The sequence below is a fragment of the Columba livia genome, chromosome 6 (assembly GCF_036013475.1).
Source record: "Columba livia isolate bColLiv1 breed racing homer chromosome 6, bColLiv1.pat.W.v2, whole genome shotgun sequence".
NCBI lineage: Eukaryota > Metazoa > Chordata > Aves > Columbiformes > Columbidae > Columba > Columba livia.
Window position 1 is genome coordinate 2473325 of NC_088607.1, and position 19501 is coordinate 2492825.

The following is a 19501-nucleotide window of genomic DNA, read 5'->3' on the forward strand; positions in this document are numbered from 1 at the left end:
TCATTTGTGTAATTCAAGATAACTAGCAGCAAGGACCACGCACGGGATGTTCTCCTGAAGCCACCAGCCCCTGTGAGCGTGATAATCACTTGGTGGAATACAACTTATCTTAAGATTAAAAATACAGAAGTACGGAAAAATGTCTTTCAGAGAAGATTTCATTGTGCTTCAGCACCTCTATCTTCATTAATCAAACACAGTCCAAGCTCACCCACCCACTCCCCCTTCTCTATTTATGAGTAAGCACACAAATGCCATATAACCAACCCTTACTGATAATCAATTTCCTAATGAGATGAAGCTGAAAGTTTAGATGGTAAAATTCACCAAAGAGGAATGGTGAAACACACTATGCCAAGCCTACGTTTGCTGTGGTTATGATGAAGGGGAGGAAGATGAAGTAGTTAAAATGATATTTCTTGAGGAAACATATTACAGGTGGGACAGACCATGACGGGTGTGAAAGTGGGGTTCTGGAGGGGGCTCACAGACCTTTGCTCATGGCGTGCCCTTGGCCTCTGCATTTGCGTCCTCACCACATATTTTCCAAGCTATGAGTGGAGCAATTTTTTTAAATTGCCTCTCTTCACACGATGTGCAAGAAATATCCTACTTTTCAGCAGCACCTGGTATCTCAGGAGAGCAGAGAGCTGTTTATTCTAAAACTGTTTGGCCTCACCTTTGTACCACCGTAAGACGTGGAGCCTGTTCACGAAAGCATCGATCCCTTCTTGTTCCTGTGATATTGCTCTAATCTAGAAATACAAAGAGCCTCGTGTCATACATATATTGTATTGCGTTTCCCGGTGGAATAGGGAAATTAAAACAAAACCATGAGAACACCATGGGATGAACAGCGTCATATTCTCCACAGACAGAGGTGGGGGCTCAACATGGGGCTCAGCTGCCCAAGAGGTGTTGGGTGCCCCATCTGCTCCAAGGCTGGGACAACCCCCTGCTTGCCAACAGTCCCAGAGCAAAGCCGAACCGATCACCAACTGACCCTGAAGGTGCATAAATCAGAATTAATCTTCCTCAGGATGGGGTGAAAAATATAAAGTATGAATGAGAAGCTGGAAAGGAAGCACTTTCCTTCGCCCCTCTCCTTCCCAAAGCACTTCATTTCTGTCCTACCACAGTGTCAGCATCCAAACCAGACCTCAACTAATCATTGTCACGCCAGAAAATAAAAATCCCTTACAAATCCCTTCACGCAAAGTAAAACAAATTTCAAAACAAACTCTTTTGAGCAGCAACTGCCATGAATATTGGATGTAAAATCCCCACACACAAAAAAAAAGCACACAAAAAAACCCCAAACAAACCCTCCACACTCAATACAGACAAAACTAAATACAACAGCAGAGTCCTTCAGTCTCCCTGTGATTCAAAAAGAACTGTTTGGTTATCTGAAATACAGCTTAATTTTCAAAAGAATTCCAATCTGACACTTTCTACCATACCCCTTTTCAACTTTTTCCAGCATCACCAGCATGCTAAAGTACTTTCCCTTCTGAGGTGTCCAACAAACAAGGTGGATGAGAGGTATTTTCTCAAAAGTCAGGGCGATGCGAAATGAGAGAGAAAAGAGGAGCATTTCCACCAACACCAACCAGAAGAAGGGGAAGGTCCTCCTGTGAGCTCCATGCACCTTTCTTCCCGAGATGGAACATCCCCCAGGGCCAGTCCCATCCTGCTGCTACAGAAGCAATGCTAAAGCACCCATGGAGGCCTTAATATTTTGGTAGTGTTGTTTTGGTTTTTTTGGTGGGGTGTTTTTGTTTTTTCAGCAGAACTTCATTTCACTTGAGTTTGGTTTCCACTCGTAACTACTGGTGGAGACCATCAGTGTTCAGGAGGCCCCAGCATCACATACTTGTCACTCAATATCCCACCTCACCACCATGCTCATGGAGCACACTCCATGCATGCACACAGCCTCTCTCCTCACCATAAAAACCTCTTCACTAGAGCCTCACACACATTACCGGGTTGTTTCATTTATTACAACCCGCCACCGAAACTGCGCTCTTAAATAACAGCTTGTACAATAATTAAACGTAGTAGTAAGAACACTGTTAAAATCAATGACCCAGTGCATTAGCAGTTTAAACACACTTTAAGTTGACTGGATTATACCAACTGCAATCTGGGAGAAGTCGAGTAAGTGCGAATTGTGCGGATGAGTGCCCAGAAGCTGCATCTCCATAGGGCTCGGGGTCCCCCAGCAAAATCTTCACCACTTGAGTGTTGGTGGGATGTACTGGTTCTCCATCCACCTCCTGTGCCACTGCTCACAGGCTGGTATCAAAACCAGCTTGGATACACAATATTATCACCACAACGTTGAATATGTACCAAATACTATGACCATTAATGCCAACATTTTAAAGCCACAGAGGAGCAGCTCCTCTTTCCCTTCTGATGAGAGTGATGCTCTAAACATCCAAAATGAAAAGCGTGGAGGAATGAAATGCAATGAAAAGCATAGGAAGCTGTCACTACATTTTCTTCCGCAATCCTTTTTTCCCCAATTCAAATGTATTTGCCCCAGTTGAGACCACAATCTGTTCACTTTTTTCTCCTGAAATCACCAGAGTAAGAGGGTTTTAGGAATAGGGAGGATCTCAGAAAGTTCGGCTGAATTAAATGGAAATGGGGAAAAACAGAGACATGTGACAGGTAATTGGTGGGCTATATATCCAAATAAATGATAACAGAGCAACATAAAATAACACACGACTTCAAAGCAAAACTGTGGAGAATATGCAACAAACGTGAGCTCATTTAAAGCCGCTTGATGATAATTTTTCAGGTTAAAAAGTGAATAAACTCAAATATTCTTAATTCTTTCAAATAAGAATAAAGGCTGGAGAAGCAGAAACAAATTCTTCCCTACTCAGACAGCAAGAGAGCAGTTTCCTGTGTTACTGCGGAATTAGGAAAATAACAGAGAAAAAGTCTACAAAGGAAAAAAAATATATGTCCAGGATTATTTCTTTTCCTTTTTCAACAAGTTAACAGTATTAAACAAACAGAGAAAGTTGTTTAGAATCCAAAATTCTATCAAAACCTAGAAAAAGGACCTTTGGACCACTTCAACTCTTCCCTGAAGTGAGAAGATTTATCAAAACTGACCTCTTCTCATGGAAAACCCACTTCAATCAGCTGTAGGGTTTCGATCCAAAAGCATTTGCCAAAGATTCCCAGGCTAAAATCCCTAACCTTAAAGCACATATAGCTATATGTCAGCGTTAAGAAACAATAGCCAAGGGGTTTAACAGACAGATATTTCCCCCTGATTTTTTTGGCATATCGTAGTGAATAGGATTTACGATACATGGAGGAATACCTATGTATGTTTTATGTAATGTACACATAAAAATGTATTTCTTTGTTTCAGGCTGGTGGTGGAGAGATCCCAAGCAGTTCTGACCTCTGCTATTTACAGAGACCTTTGCTGGCAGAGCATGTGCTCCCAAGTACAGCAAAGAGATTATTTTCTCACTCAACATTTTTATTTATAATATTACAAAAATAAACGTGACATATTTAGGGGATGTGTCATATTTTAAACAGCTCAACCAAGGCACATTTAGGACTTTTTATTTTTAAGGTTTGCCCTTTTAAAAACAGAATTTCCTGAATAGTTTTCTACGTGTAAAAATCCATCACAATGCTCAGTTTTTGTATAACAGTTAGCATCTCCAAAAGCAAATTAATAGATGCCCATATTAAACTTATCGGAACCAAAAACAGTACTAAAATTCCCTTTTACAGCACAGAATCATGCAGCATCACTGAAACTGAGACCCAGCCAATCCAAAAAGGAGCTGAGCAAATGCACATTTTTCTCAGCAAGTTCTTACACCCATCCCCACCATAATGCATCAGCCAAAAAAAATCCTGTTTTTAAGTCCAACTTAGCTGCAAATAGTTCTTATGCTTTATAAGAAAAGGTGTCTCATTTACGTCTAAGGACCAGTGTCAGCGGCGCAGGGATACAGCAACCCTTCAAGTGCACAATGAATATTACGTTTGTATTTTGGCAGGTGCTGAAGAACATCAGCACTTCTTCTGCAACGGCAAGGGAGCAAATAGGAAACAGGTTTTGGAAACTGCATTTCCAAGAATCAGCGGGGTAAATTCCCCACAAACTGACAAGAAAGTGCTTCTCACAAATAGGCTGGACTAGGGCCACCCTTTTACCTCAAAACACCTTTCCTCGTTAGTTACATACCTCGTAACTAATGGTGTATAAAAGAGTTGACTATTTTTAAAGTATTTGTGTAAGCGGGTCTATGATCAGGTGTACTAAAGCCCATGAGTGTGTCTGCTTCACTCCCGTCCCTGCCTTTAAAAGCCACCAATGTTGACATTTTCACTTTTTTTCCTTGGAAACAAGGGTGGTTTAACAGCTCCTTGTGTCGATACTGGCAAACCAGGGCACGCGGGAGTTCGGGCTAAAGCCCTGCTGATGTTTCCTGATCCTGGTCTTTAAAATCATCAGTACGGACACGTTCAAGAGATACTCAATGTGTAATGATGACTGCCCAGAGAGGTGGTGGATGAACCATCCCTGGAGACATCCCAGGCCAGGCTGGACGGGGCTCTGAGCAACCTGAGCTGGTGAAGATGTCCCTGCTCATGGCAGGGGGGGCACTGGGTGATCTTTAAAGGTCCTTTCCAACCCAAACCATTCTATGATTCTAACTACCAGCCAAAATCATTCAGGCAGTATTGACATATCACATAGATGTGATATCTGACATACTCAGTGTTCTTAAAAAATGAAATAAATGTATTTATTACACTTTTTAAAATGTAGCAGTTTTCTAAAACCTAGGAAATGCAGAATCATGGTCTTCTCTGTTCACTGTCTTTCAGCAATTCTTGACTAAATTTGCACAGCGTCCAGCAAGGCAACGTCACCCTCTTGGCTTTTCCCGCCTGGCAGCCTCAACACTCAAGCTGGGACACGCGAGTCAGGATGGGTCCTTGTCTGGCTCATCCATCACCACTGGGAATGAGGATCCTGCAAACAGGCTCATTGCCAGCATCCAGTGCTCTGACAGAGGCCATTTTGATTGTGACAGAGAATTGCAAAGTCTTATACATCTACTTATTCAGTAAATCCTCATCTACATCCATGTGGTTGTCCATTGTTAATGACACACCTGATGGAGAGCAGCTCTGTGCAGTTGTGTATATGAGGCTCCACGATGACCATCGCTGTGCTCAGAAAGCCTGCGTGGTGCAAAATTACCCATCCTCCTCGCTGGTATCTTCAAAATCACTAAAAACCAAAAAATTAGTTTAAAAACAAAAATTCTAACAGATTATTTAGTGCAAAAAAAAAAAAAAAAGGAGGAAAACTATCACAGGTGGTGATGACAGATGTGAGAGCCCAGGACACCTGGCAAAATACGAAGTATATTTGATTACTGGTATGGATGCTTCTATGGTATTGACAGTTCAACTTCTACTAAGCTCTTTCAATAGTAAGAAGTTACATAGAATAATAAAAAATTTGAATTATAGATGATTTTTTTTTATTATCTAAATCACTGCAATGAATAGGAGCTGCTGTGAGGGATCAGCTGGCTAAGCAAGGCTGCAAAATTCCTTCAGTAAAACAATGGCAGCAATTAAATGTTTAAAAACTGACCATCACTGTCAGGTCTCAAAATGGATGCATAGCTGCATGAAAGACAACACCTATACATATCATAGTACAGGGCGAAAGATACTATATTTCCAGGCACTGATTTTAAGTGATATTATTACAGTTAATTAGTTAATGCTAACTAAGTTTTATGATATTTTTTTTTTCTCTTACCCGGTATTTGAAGATTTTTGCCTAGCAGAGTTTTAAGGAGAAGCTGGTGGTCCCCTGGCTGTGAAACCTCAATCTGGACAGACCCTTCGTCCTGAAGGTGCCACCACCCCCTCCAGCCTTTCAGATGTCCCATATGTCCCATTCCCACACAATTCAGGAAAGGAGATGGTTGTGATGACTTTGCTAACTCAATCTCACAAGCCAAGGAAGAACCACCACCGTCTCAGGATGCAAGTTAATGCCCGGTTTTGTGCAGAGGGAAGATGTGTGGTGACATGGATTTGCAGAGAGATGTTTTGGCACATACCAATGGCTAACAGGACCCTTGTTGGCTATTTTCAAGCCATAGAAAAATCACAGTTTCTTTTCCTCTGAACCCATGAATTAAAAACAAACAAACAAAAAGAAATAAAGAAATAAAATAAAAATAGGGTTGTGAGTGAATTCTGCAATTAATGCTTGGAAAACTGAACAAGCACTGAAAAATCTCACAACCTCCCCAGCAGCAGGAAAGCTCCGGCTGTTCAAAATGGTCATTTTTCCCCACCACCTTCCACTAAAGACAGTCCTCTGCGTCTATGAAAGAGGTGGACAGTCCACACTGACCTCTGAACAAAGTAGAAAAAAGCTCTTTATGGCAGCAAAGACATACAGAGACAGTAACTAAAAGCACGTAGCCCTTTTTTTGGCCAAGGAAGCCTTCCTCTATCATCTACACTGTGAATCTGGGAAGACAGTTTCTATCACTGTTGATAAAATTCCTGTCCATTGTGTTGCACACGTGGAAAGAAAAAATAACCAAAATAAACCAAGGCCATTGTTAAACCTTCCATGAGATGTATGGATAAAATAGGACAGAATGACAACCCAAACTAATTGCTTTCAGTACAAGCCTTTTCAAGGCCAGTATGTCCAGACAGATTAATTTATCCTGCATTTATATGTACCTGTAAGTAAAAATATGTAATCATTTGTAGGTGCCCCATCCCTGGAGACATCCCAGGCCAGGCTGGATGGGGCTCTGAGCACCCTGAGCTGGTGAAGATGTCCCTGCTCATGGCAGGGGGGGCACTGGGGGAGCTGGGATGGTCCCTTCAACCCCAACTATATTCTATCATTCTATGATCATGAAGGCTTTATGTTCAGAATACAAGCATCATCTCACAACACCAGTGCAATTACTATTTTTAGGAAGTTTTACCGATCTGCAGAGGGAAGAATCAAGGGTTTCATCCAGATAAGCACATGAGGAGGGTTTTTTTTTAAAGAAAAAAAGTGAAAGCCCCAGAAATTCTGCTCACCAGCTTCATCTGTCTGCACCTCTGTTAAGAGCAAACAAATTGTTCTTCATATAGCTCCAGTTTCACCCTTCACCTCCTGGAAGATCACAAAAGAAATATGCCATGGGTACCCAGGAAAACTCCCATAGCAGTTTATCCGTACCAGGTTCAACCTTTTATTTTACCTCTCTGAAATATAGACCAAATATGAGCCCTTGCCTCATACAAATCTTCTACAAATCTCCCTTTGTTCAGAGCCTTTAGACAACAGAGAAAATTTAACACAGTAAATCTCCAGGGAGGAAGGGCAGGTGGAATGGCCCCAAATCAACAGAAATAAAGGTATTTCCAGGTCACTTTTCTGCATCCATGTCCACCCTGTTGCCCCCAAGGGCTGCCCACCTGGGCCTGGAGGAGACCAGAGAGGAGGACGGACAGACAGGTGGACCAACCACCCTCCCGCATTGGCCTGGACATCAACAACCTCCAGCTCTCAAGCAATCCTCCCACTGCAAAGAACAGAACTAAAATGCGATATATTTCTACTTTAAAAAAATTAAAGCCCTTGAGCCATCCCTCCCTTTGCAAACCAGCAGGATGCTTTTCTCTTTTATGCTCTAGAGGGGTTTTTTTGTGTGCCATGAATTTGCATTTGTTTGTCAGCCTAATTCTAGCCAGATCTATTTGTTTGGTTTTTAATATGAAAACCCTGTGGTTGGTGGAAAAGTCAGGAAGAGAAGACATACTTCAATTCTTGTGGTGGTGTTGGCCCCTTGGAGAGTCATCTTCTGACTTGCTCTAAGTTCCTTTTCAAATAAGGAGGCAAAATGCTTCATTTTTACATCACTCATTTGACCCAAATTGTGCTTTACCTTATTTAATTCACAGGTTGACAAACACAACCCACCACTCACACTTAGCAGGGAAAACCCTCCTTCATTTTTATGCCACCACTTCTTCAATTAAGCCATAGAAGATGCTTCTAAACCCCGTCCTTTCCAGTCATTACCTTTTCCACCCAGAGACCAAATCCCTATCACAAAGGGACACTTGGAGGAGCTTGTCCCCTTCATCACCCACATCTCAAACTAGATCCCAGTGGAAAAAACACTGTTTTTTCCAAGTGTGGGTGGAGGTGATGGCACCTCCTGTAAATCAGAAATTATCTACTAATTCTGGAGCATCTTTTATTCTAGAAGCCATATGTCAACACAATGGATATGAAAGGTTAGCACGAGAGAGACAAATGCACAGAAAAACCATTTACAAACAAGGACTACAAAATTGCATTACCTATATTTCCCTTTATTTAAGTGCATTTGGAAACACTGGCCCCAAAAACAAGTGTGTTCAACAAGTCACTTTATTGCATCTGTCTCGTTCCTGCCAACATCCCACTTGCAACTCCATCTCACCCATGCACAGCCGTTCATCCAACAGAAAAACATCTTGTCATGCAAAAACAAGCTGTGATTTTTAAGCAATTTGGTAATAAGTATTTTCCAGGTACTAGATAGAGCCTCTGCGCAGAGGAACAGCCACTTTTTCACCATTCACTGACAGATGACATCAAATTAACAATAATCAAATCAGTGCTTCAGCTGGTGCCGAATTTTTAACTATACACCCATACTATACATTGCTAAAAGATGGCTGAAAAAGAGAAAAGGCAGAAAATAAGGAGAAAGTAAATAAATTAAACAAAAAAGGAAAAACTGCTAATTATCTCTGAATAAATAATTATTTTCTCATCAACCTACCCAGCACAAGTGTAAGCAATATGTATCCTATATTTTCACGTGGCCACGTTAAGCTAGTTGAATTGAACCTGCCACCACTATCTCCTTTGGTCAGCTTTCCTTCCCCAGCCATGAGATTTTCAGGATACCCACGGCTCAGCACACCTAATTTAGAGGTGGCAACAGCTACTGGGATAAATGTGTTTAGTAAGAAAAAATTATTGCCCTAAATTCAAACTTTTCTGCCTCTTGTTGTGCTTTTGATGCTGGAGGGGAAAAAATAAATAAACAGAATAAATAAAAAATAAAAATTAAAATAAAAAGGAGAGAGAGAAAAAGATCTTCTTTGCCTTGCAACCCAGAACTTGTCAGTTCTGCTGGTGCGTTTTCCTGTCTCAAGGACTCTGTTTGGGGAAAGATTCTCGTCATCGCCCCATAACTCTTCCTGCTGGCTGCTCACCCCAATTCTTTTCACGTTACCTTTACTAAACCCTTGGATGGATGAGCTGGAGTAATACACATCAACCTGGATGCTGACTTTTTCCAAGACAAATTCTCGTTTGATCTGTCGCGTGACCGTTTCGACTGATTTTTTCCCAATGTATTTGGGGGAATTGTGTCTCAGCTGATCAAAATTCCTCGGAGGTGGGTAACAACACACAAGACCATTAACAAACCACTGCTAGGAAGCCTCCAAAAGGATTTTAAATCCTTAGCACAAGGCTACAAAAAAAAAAGGCAACAACACCTGATTTTGAATTGCAGCCTCCCCAGATAAGCAATAAGGATTGTGCGTTGATTTTCCTGTAGCCGCAATGAAGAAAACCCTTGGTCTGCACTTCCCTGTGCAGGAACACAAAAACAGCACAAAACCAAAACCTAGGTATACGTAAGGGTTTATAACGACATTTGTCTTTTTCTTTCTTTTCCTTTTTTATTGCTGAAGTCAATACCGTTGTGTTTGCACCCACCAGCTCTGAACCGGGCTCGGGAAGATTTTACATAGGGAGTAGTTGTACCTCAAAAGGTTCCCTGCTGATGGCTGCAAGCAGAACTGAGAAAAAACTGGCAAGAAAAATATCTGCAAATATTTCAATGGTTGCCAAGTTTTGTAATGTTATAGCAAGTGTGACTGAGGCTGGAGATTTTCTTAAAACCTGTTTTCACAAGCAGAGATTAGAAGAAACTAGCAATTAAATGAGAATCAGAGCCTTCCTTCAGATTAACGAGAAAATCAGCAGTCCACATAGCTGCAAAAATTCCTAAAAACATGTTCCAAATACAATATATGGACTGAGAAACAGGAGACAAACATAAACAATAATCCCACAACCACGACCCAATTATTTGTTACTAACCTGATTTTTTTTTGTTCTATCAAATATTGTTGGTGGTTCTTTTCCTTTAATTTTTTTGTAAGCAGTTTGGCTTTTGTTTGCAATCTACAAGGATTCACATAAAAAAAATAACAATCAGCCCAAACACAGCAGTTGTTTTATAAAGAAACTTTTCCCCAAGAAGCAGAAATGAGGGATTTACATCTCCTATTTTCTTCTTTTGTGTACAAGGCTTGTGCTTTACAATTTATCAGATCTGTGTCTTTGAGGCGCTAGGATTTCATGACCTCTCCATTTGGTAAATGTGGAATATATCATCTTTGACCTGCATGCAAAGATAAAGCAATACTTGGAGCAAGTTAGAACTGTTTGACACAACAGAAAACTGTCAACAGTCGAGGAATATGCAATATCAGCAATTAGGACAATTTAATGCTCACAGAAAGAAAGGAAACACCACACACAGAAAAGTGAGATTTATCAGGCAGTTAATTGCCAACCATTTAAATTTAAGAGTTGGGAAACTGTCATTTTAATTGTTACTGCATTATCCTTCATACATTTTCACGCTCATGTAATGTAGGAATGGCAGAATGACATGACACATTTTAATTAAAACACAATTATTTGTTGATGACTAGATCTATTCAAATAGTGCCTACTTCTCAGTACCTTTTGCTGTTTTCTTCAATGGTGAACAGCAGCACATCAGAAAGAGGAATAGCTCTAATGTGGCATATCTTTTTTTTGATACATACTATTTCCTTCTCTTTATGAGTTTCCTTTCTTAAAGCTCTCTCTATATCTCTGTAATGCTGTAATTTGCTCTGCAGAGGGTGATGCAGTAACGATATTGTAAAGCCACTAAGTAATTCACGGCTCTCCTTTAGTTACTGTATAATTTGTGACTTTGTTTCCCTCTTTGCCAACCAAACAAGGAAAACTCACCCCAATCTTTCATTTGTTCAAACTGAGCACAAGAGCCACCATTAACTTTCCATAACTGCCATTACTTTTTTTCCAAGTCAAGCTTACCACTCTCAAACACGACATGAACTAATTCAAGCTTTAGCAGTAGACCAGCTTTGAGCCAAAACAAAAGAACCAGGTGGGTTCTGGAAAGATCTTTCTCCATATGAATGTACACGAACCATTCTGGTTGCCCTTTCTCACTTCCCTTGGTGGCTTCTTCCCTCCCTCCATTCAGAAATCAGCTTTAGATTTTCTTCATGAACAGATGAAAGGGTAACTTCAAAACTTAGCAGCAAAACTAACCAAAACAATTTTTAAACTATGTCCAAAACAATATATCTTCCTTGTTTCTGAGCTGTAAAGGCAGAGAAAAGGAGGAGCCATCAGAATTTTAAGCAGTTTTTTCTCACTTAATGTGTTATAGAGTGCTTAAAAGAACTTTAGTATAAAAATACAAATAAAGAAAAAAACTTACAGCGAGCAGACTTGAAATCCAACGTGCAAGCAACGACGTCTTTGATCCCCAAGGAAAGAAAAAGCTAACCTTAATCCTGTCCCCCATATTTTGAACCCACAAACCAAAACTCTTAATTTTGGTGAAAAACACATGCTTTTTTCCATTAAAATGTTATGGTTTGCCTATGATATATTGAAAGGAGCAAGAATAACAGTAATTATTTCCTCCTTTACCTCTTGCATTCAGAAGTCTCCCCAATGACAACAATACTTGAGTTCCATCCCTTCCATATTTGAGTGTATTAAACTCTAATTAAGGACTTGTTCCCCCTAATTAAGAAAGATACCACTACACTCTCCTAGTCAATCAGGGTAGTGAGCAGGTCCTACCCCTCTACGCAGAGAGCAGCACATCAGCGTCGGCACAAAAACCTCAACTCTTCTGGCTCTAAAGGGCTTCATTGCCACAAACTGGGAATTAATGGAGCGCACAGCACAAAACTGGGTACCAAAATGAGCATCAGCTATGGAGGGAGGTGGCATCCAAAATATTCATTGAGAAGGGAACACCAGCAGCACATGTTAGATCAGCAGACTGACAAGACGTACCTGAAACGCTGGTATAAGTCACACAGTTAAAGGTCTAGTGGGCAAGTGAGCTCCTCATCACAAATCCAGTGTCTACCAGATGTAGATATCCTGAGATATTTAGGAACTGGGAATTGAAACTTTACCGACTATGCAAAAACCCTGAAAATAGCAGCTGTGGAAAAACGTGACATTAATAAAATTTCCTCTAAACCCATAATATTTTCCTAATATTAGACTTTTTATCTGTTGACAATTTCAATATCCTTTCTTCATTTCATTGTTCTTTCAGTATGGTAACACGTTAGCCTGGCATGTTACTAGTATTTAAAAAAAAAAATAAAAGATTGCCTGTAAGAACTTTTGATCTCAGGAATAAAATTCCAAAGGAAAATTACTTAGGTGAAATATATATATATATATATATATATATATATATATTTGGAAGCTCACACTGGAATTTCATCCCATATATCTTTATTTTTGGATAATGAGATTTTTATTCCTTATATCATTCCTTATTTTGCACTTATTCCTCTTTTTACATGGTAATTTGCCGGATTCTTTGGTGATCAATGCCTGGAAAGCCACCCCAGGCAGCAGCACAGCAGCCTCCGCCCTGCGCTCCAACCTGATTCAAGAGCCAGAGTTATCCGACCTTCACATAAATTCAAGGTTTTCTCTGTAGGGAAAACATTTATGAATCTATAGAGCTATTCTGGGGTAAATGATAAAATATAACTTCCCAGTGACTCATATAATCTCTTTCAAACTTGTCCTAATTAGGAAACAGGTAATTGTATTTGCTTGAGAGGTGACAGCTGTACTATAAGGCAAAAAATGCAACTTTCTGCAGTGGCTGCAAACTATTTTCCCCTTCTGCTCCTGCTCTCCCAGAGAAAACTCAGGAAGCCACAAAACAGGTGTAAAAATGGAACATATGCACATTCCCAAGACCCAAAACGGGTCTTTTTCCAAGATGATCACAGGTCCACCGTGTACCTGGCAGCAAAAACCTGCAAAGGGAGCACAATGCTGCAGAAACCTCTAAAGGCATCGAGGAGAAGAAGCAGCAGTTTTCCAGGATGATTGGCAAGAGGCAGGTTATCTTCAAGCTGTTGCCAAGGACCGGGACATAATTAGATGTCAGGCGCGATTCAGCAAATGCCACCAGCTCCCCTTTCCACTCCAGCCCAGTGCTGGGGATCGTTCCGAGCATCGCGCAGGCACTGGTTGGGAAATTCTTTGCCTTTAGGCACTAATTTTAAACTCCTCTCACCAATCCCGTGTCCGGGGGTAGGCATGCAGAATTTAGGGCAAGGGGGGAAAAAATAAATAAATGGGACATGGGAGAAAGAGAGAGAAGCATATAGAATATATTAATTGTTGAGATTCACAAAGGGGAAGATAAGACTATACCCCAGCTGCTTTTAGTTATCAATACGGTTTTGCATTCTCCACGTGCCGGTTCGCCAAGGACTCTGTTTCCATGTGCAGAATACGCACCGAGAGATGATGTGTTTGCAGGGATGGCATTTCTTAAAGGAAGACAAAAGCAATCAGTGCTTAATATATAAAAGCCTGACAGTCTATATAGGGATAAAAAAAGAAACGACAGCTCCCAGTATGCAAAACCTGTGGAAAAGCTCTTAGTCTTACCAGCGTGAATGGACAGGTGTTGAATACTACCTAAAATCTGGTTATATACATTTACTTCAAGCTCCACTGAAAATTATCATGCAGGACATGCTCTTTTCCTGAGTTTATTTAATTTTAGTGTCTCTTCAGTCACTGATGTAAAACTTTCCCCGTATATTCAAAGAGCTGAATGGCTTGGCTGGGATCTGCAAGATTCCCTAGTACAAGTTCCATTATCCAGCTCTTTTGCAGGAGGAAAGGCTTCCTGCTGTAGTTGGGTGGCGTATTTTGGGGATATTTCCTAGTTTTCAGGCAATGAATCTAGGGTGCCTGAAAAGAAATGGTCACATAAATATCATCTGAGGATTAATGCCTAATAGGAGCATGCAGAAACACATGCCATTTTACCCAACGGAACATTTGTTTTTAAATTATGTTAAACTTCCTGTATTAGAAAAAAGGGATTACTGGAAAAAATACTTTTTTAACACTTCAGGAGGAAAATGGTTGTGCTAATTGGGATATTACATTGTATTTGTTTGGGAGGGATGTGATGTCACAGTTTCTCTTCATTACACCATACCATACTGTGAGCAACCCACTCACTGGTCGTGCTGCTGCCTAAATTATATCTCTTACTTGAAAAGAACATAAGATGTTACCTTTTACTTCATGCACGCTGTGCAAATGATCACAAAACTCTCTTTTGCAACCCACCTTGTGACAATTAATATGATTTGACTGAAGGTTCACCCAAGGTTACATGTTCTTTGCCCCTCTTTAATAGACATTTGAACTTCCGCTAAAAGATATCTAGGGTAATTCCCCTGCCAGCAATCTCCAGAGCTGTCTGGGGAGACCGGGGTCTCCTGCTGTACCATTTCGGATAATATTAGCCCCAACAAGGATGAGACACTGTTTAAATTCAAATGAAGAGATTATTAAAGACCCTGTTCTGCAGGGAAATGGGAAGAGGCATTCCAGCCCAACCAGTAGATGTGTTAGCTGGGACCACACAGGACACCGAGGCAGGAGACTCCACTGCTGCCTAGCTTTGTGTGCTGGGAAAAAAGGAAAAATAAGGGAGGGGAAAAATACCCACTTTCCTCCTCCCTGCCTCCATTTTGCCACCGATGAAGTGGATGAAATGACTCCTCTCTTTGTGCAGGACAGATGTTGGCCATAGCGTAATGGGCAGGAGGGAATGACCGGTGGTGCTGGTGGGGAGCAGAAGACCCCAGACCCACCGTAGACACCACTGAGGCTGTACATTGATTTTCACCCATCACTGACCTGCAGCAAATTGGGAGTTTTCCCCCTGTGCCTCCTCAGCAGCAGAATTCAGCCCTTTGTCTCTTTGGTATTAATTGGGTAAAAAAATAAAACCATACCTGAAAGGACTGGTTTGGTTCTCTCTCAGCATCCTCTGTGCTCCCTTTCGCACCCTTTTTGTCATCCATGTTGTCTCCACCGCCCTCACTTTGTGGTTTGTAGGGAAAATGGTTCGCTGTGGCACTAGTAGTCACAAATGCTTCAAGGAGACCGTGTCAATGGGGGGCTGTCAGACGCCTTTGGCAGCACCAACCATCTCCACCACTTCATCGAGACATCGCTGGAACCTCCTGGCCATGGAATGGGCTCCAAATCTCATGGATTTTCACCTAAACCATCCAGGTTCACTATTCAATACAAGTATGGGCAGGGGAGAGAGCAGAGATGATCATAATGCTTAAAATTAAAAAAAAAATCAAAAGCAGGAGTTGCTTATTTCTGACTATATTTAATTGAAAAGGAGAAATATGTCCAAATGATTCCCCCATCCCGTTTCTGTACTGGCTGAGGAAGGAGAACATCACCCCCAGTCACCTGATGGATAATGCCAAGGAATGTTGTACCTGAGCAAAATCTTTCAGAGAGGCTGGTAACTAGTCACAAGTTTTAGATTTTTCACTGTGCAACTGTGGATTTGACTGAGATCCTTCCAGTGGTTAAAAATGGTCTCTAAGCAACAAGCACTAAAATGTTTTCCAATCTTTTTATACTTGACCCAGGATTTGTGCTGAGTTGGATGAGTAAATACTGGCATGATGTGACATTCTTGTTATTTATGTTCCATCCAAATAAGTGGAAGATAACCTAGGCAAATTTCCATTATCTAATTATAAAAACCTTCTCATATTCCCATGAAACTAATTTTAATTTGATGAAAAACAGACAACTTGGAAATGGATTTCCTACGATTCGAGTGATAAGATTCTTTCTCAGTATGTTCTCAATTTACCAAAGATTCCAAAATTGGAGATCTCTATTAATAAACATGGCTGGTTGCTCATGCAGTGACTTTATGTTATCGCAAAATATATATATATATATATATATATATATAAAAGGGAAAACGATTTCTAGACTTTGTATCTTCTCTGCTGCATTTAGGGGAAGGAGGGAAAGACCACACTGTGCTTTATTTTCAAGAGGGAGCCAAAGCAGCTGAATTACCCCACACCGGCTCTTGCAGAAATCAGATGAAGATCCTGCTTTTTTAGAAGTTCCTCGTGCCGTGTGAGGGTCACACGTGTTTAAAACATTGATAAGAATTTGACAAAAAAAATTGTCTGTGGAGCACTAAGAAAGAAAATTACAGCAAACGCGTTATAATCGCGATAGGCAGGCAATGTACCGCAATGGAGAAAAATTGTGGTTTGATCCTTATTTCCCATTAAGGTCATAATCCTGCAATTCTTGACACGGGAAAATACCATAATAGAATGCATTGCACAAGCAAGAGTTACCATGCAGACTACCAGAGACTCTCCTGAAACTTCTGCCGTGAGACAATGTGTAAAAACAACACGGAAACCTCAGCTCTGTATCCAACACACAAGTTCAGACCCAGGTTTGACCGCTTTTCCTGACAACTAAGCCACACAACCCCCCGATTTCCTGCAAAATCTAAGAGGAAGATCAATTTAACTAATGATGTGGGGGTTCTGTGTCCCCACGGACTTCACACATATTATTTATAGAATGCATTAATATTTCATTTTTCCCATCCCTAAACAGTCTTTGAGGGTGAAAAAAAGAGATAGCTTGAGACAGGTAACATTTTAATTGAAATTAATGGGATTGGTTTGATTTCACCTCTGAGAATATAAAAATCATTCATTTCTTTTTTGTCATGAAAAGCTTCTTTAATTCTCACCAGTACCCTGACAAGTACGACGAACAGTGGGTCACACTGAGAATCCACCTCCTGCCTCTCACTAACCTGCGCTGCCCAGAGCATCACCCTCCGGTTCATGAGAAACTAACGCAGAAAAAATGCATAGATGATGAAAAGGTAGAACTAAACCCCTGCTTTTCCTTCCTTTTTTAATGTCGGTTATTGGTCTACATGGAGAACACCATCCCTTGGATCAGATGGTGCACGGGCAGCTGTGTTGCCATATTTTCAAGGCTGCCTGTCAATGACTTTAACCCCTGACCGGGAACAGTAAGTATAAGTAGTCTTTATGCTACCTCTGCGTTGGGCTAGACCTGGGCTGCTAAACATGCCAAATTAATGTGCTGTACAGATTGCTGTTCTCTAAAGGCTTCGCTGAAGTGTTGTTGGACCGTTTACAAGAGGTTTGCCAAATCGCTGCAAAACTGAGGTATTACCAAAACCGAGAGTGCCGGCCAGCGGCAGGAATCATTTCATTACTCTCCTTTTATTCATCCCCTAAATAGTTTCATGCTGCCAAAGTAGGCGCATGAACCTCTTTGCTTTAATTTATCTTATTACTATGTATTTTTTCTAGAAAGCGCTAGCATGGGACTGTGTTTCCTAAAGCACCTGAAGTTGCTTAGGCAAACAAATGCACCGGGGTTTGTGCTTTGAACTCATTTCTGTGTTTGAAAAGCTGAGTCAGTGGACCTCGTGCTCCTAAGTCACGTAAGAGCTTTGGAAACCTCACTAAATCCTTTCACAAGCTCAAAATGGAAAACAAATGGCCCACCACCCCTGAGCCCAGGTTACCTCGCAGCTCTGTCCTCATTTTCCTCCACATGCCCTTCTTCTCACTGTCCATTATGAAAAATTGTCCCCTTTTCCATGAAAATCTTCATACACTTTACAACCTTCATTCATACCACAGCCCCAAGGGCAAGAAGCCGCGTGGTGCCGTTGCTGAGTTGCACTGCACACGTGAATTCATTCCCAACGCAGAGGAAGGTCTTGAAATTGTTTCTATTCTACTGCGATTTGTGAATTATAAATGGGAAAGTGAAATCCAACTCATAGACAGAGGTGAGGAGCAAGTAAAATCCCGCAGAAGCTGGGAGTAAATAGACAAGTCAAATATGGTGTTCTGCCCTTAGAAAGTGTAAAGACGGCTGCAAGATTCACTTAAAATTTCATTTCATTGCCAGCAAATGACATTGAGTATAAATAGGAATCTTAAAGGATTTTCTGTTATCTTGTTTAGACCTCTTTTGTTTATTTCTTTGGGAAAACATTCGAAATACACATAAAAAAGATGTCAGGAATTACCTGTGAATATCAGCCTTTCAATTTCTCTGTCATTCTCACTCTGCTTGTTGGAGTCAGGTTGGACCCAGGACACAGCTCACAGCTTGTTACCCCAAAAAAACAAACTAAAATGATGGTACAAAGACCCTCAGCATAAGTTTTTCTGCTTAAGTCACAGACCAAGCTAAACTGGCTCCTTTCAAGGAATTAATAGATAATAACAATGAGATGCCTGCTTCTCATTGTGACCTATATTCAATAGGGAAATACTCATCCCGGTGACACGTGGAGTAGACACCGGCTTGAAAGGCTCTGCTACAGCTGTATTATTTTTCACCCAGGTGCCCAAAGGATCTTCCTTTCCTGCTCACACCCAGTGTGGGGCCACCCTTTGTTACATTAAAATCTGCTTAATATTGGTTTTTTATCATTTCACATCATGGCCATGGTAATTGCACCCTCAGGAACAAGGCTTCTTCCTGCGGATGCTTTTCAATATTATTGGCACCTTCCTCATTTGGGGACCCGAAATGATCCTTTTTGCATTTTCCCCGTGAAATGACAAACACGGCTGGTTGTGGCTCAAGCACTATTTGGAGCATGACCCTCTTGGCTCCTGGTGTTATCCAAATTAGATTTTGATCTTTGTCAATTAGGCTTTGCCACTGTGGACCTGCTGTGCCATTATCAGGAGAATCACTGTCAGGGTTGGTAAGTCAGTGAACTTTGGAAGCCTTTTTGCCACCTTCCAGGGATGCAGCATTGACAATTAACACTATTTAAAAAATAATAATAATTAAAAAAATTTAAAATGTCTGCTCGCAACCTTATTTTTGGGAATCTTTGCACTGTTTGTCATTAAACCAAGCATCACTTGCAGCACGGAGAGCTCTGCCTTCCCATGGAAAAAAAAAAAAAGAAAGAAAAAGCAATTTTAATTTCTGCAAGCAATTTGGCTTTCCTTTTGCTCCTTTTAACGTTCCTGGCTTTGTAACGTACCCTGCGATGTGTTTGTCTGGGGGCCAGTTTTGCTTCTGGGGGAAAAAGAATAAAAAGTGGCCAACTGAACAAAAAAAGATGAATGCCAGGAAATCTTCTCCAGTTGTCACACAGCAGGGCTGGGACGCTGCTCCAGCCCAAGTGTT

The 19501-nt window shown here is 40.9% G+C and overlaps 1 long non-coding RNA gene across 1 annotated transcript in view; it reads right to left on the reverse strand.

The window, feature by feature from the left end:
- LOC110363080 (uncharacterized) overlaps positions 1-19501 on the reverse strand; it is a 115079-nt gene that overhangs the window by 5323 nt on the left and 90255 nt on the right. The window contains exon 12 of the long non-coding RNA XR_010473361.1: positions 680-18162. This is a non-coding gene — a long non-coding RNA (uncharacterized LOC110363080). The remainder of the gene's footprint in view (positions 1-679; positions 18163-19501) is intronic.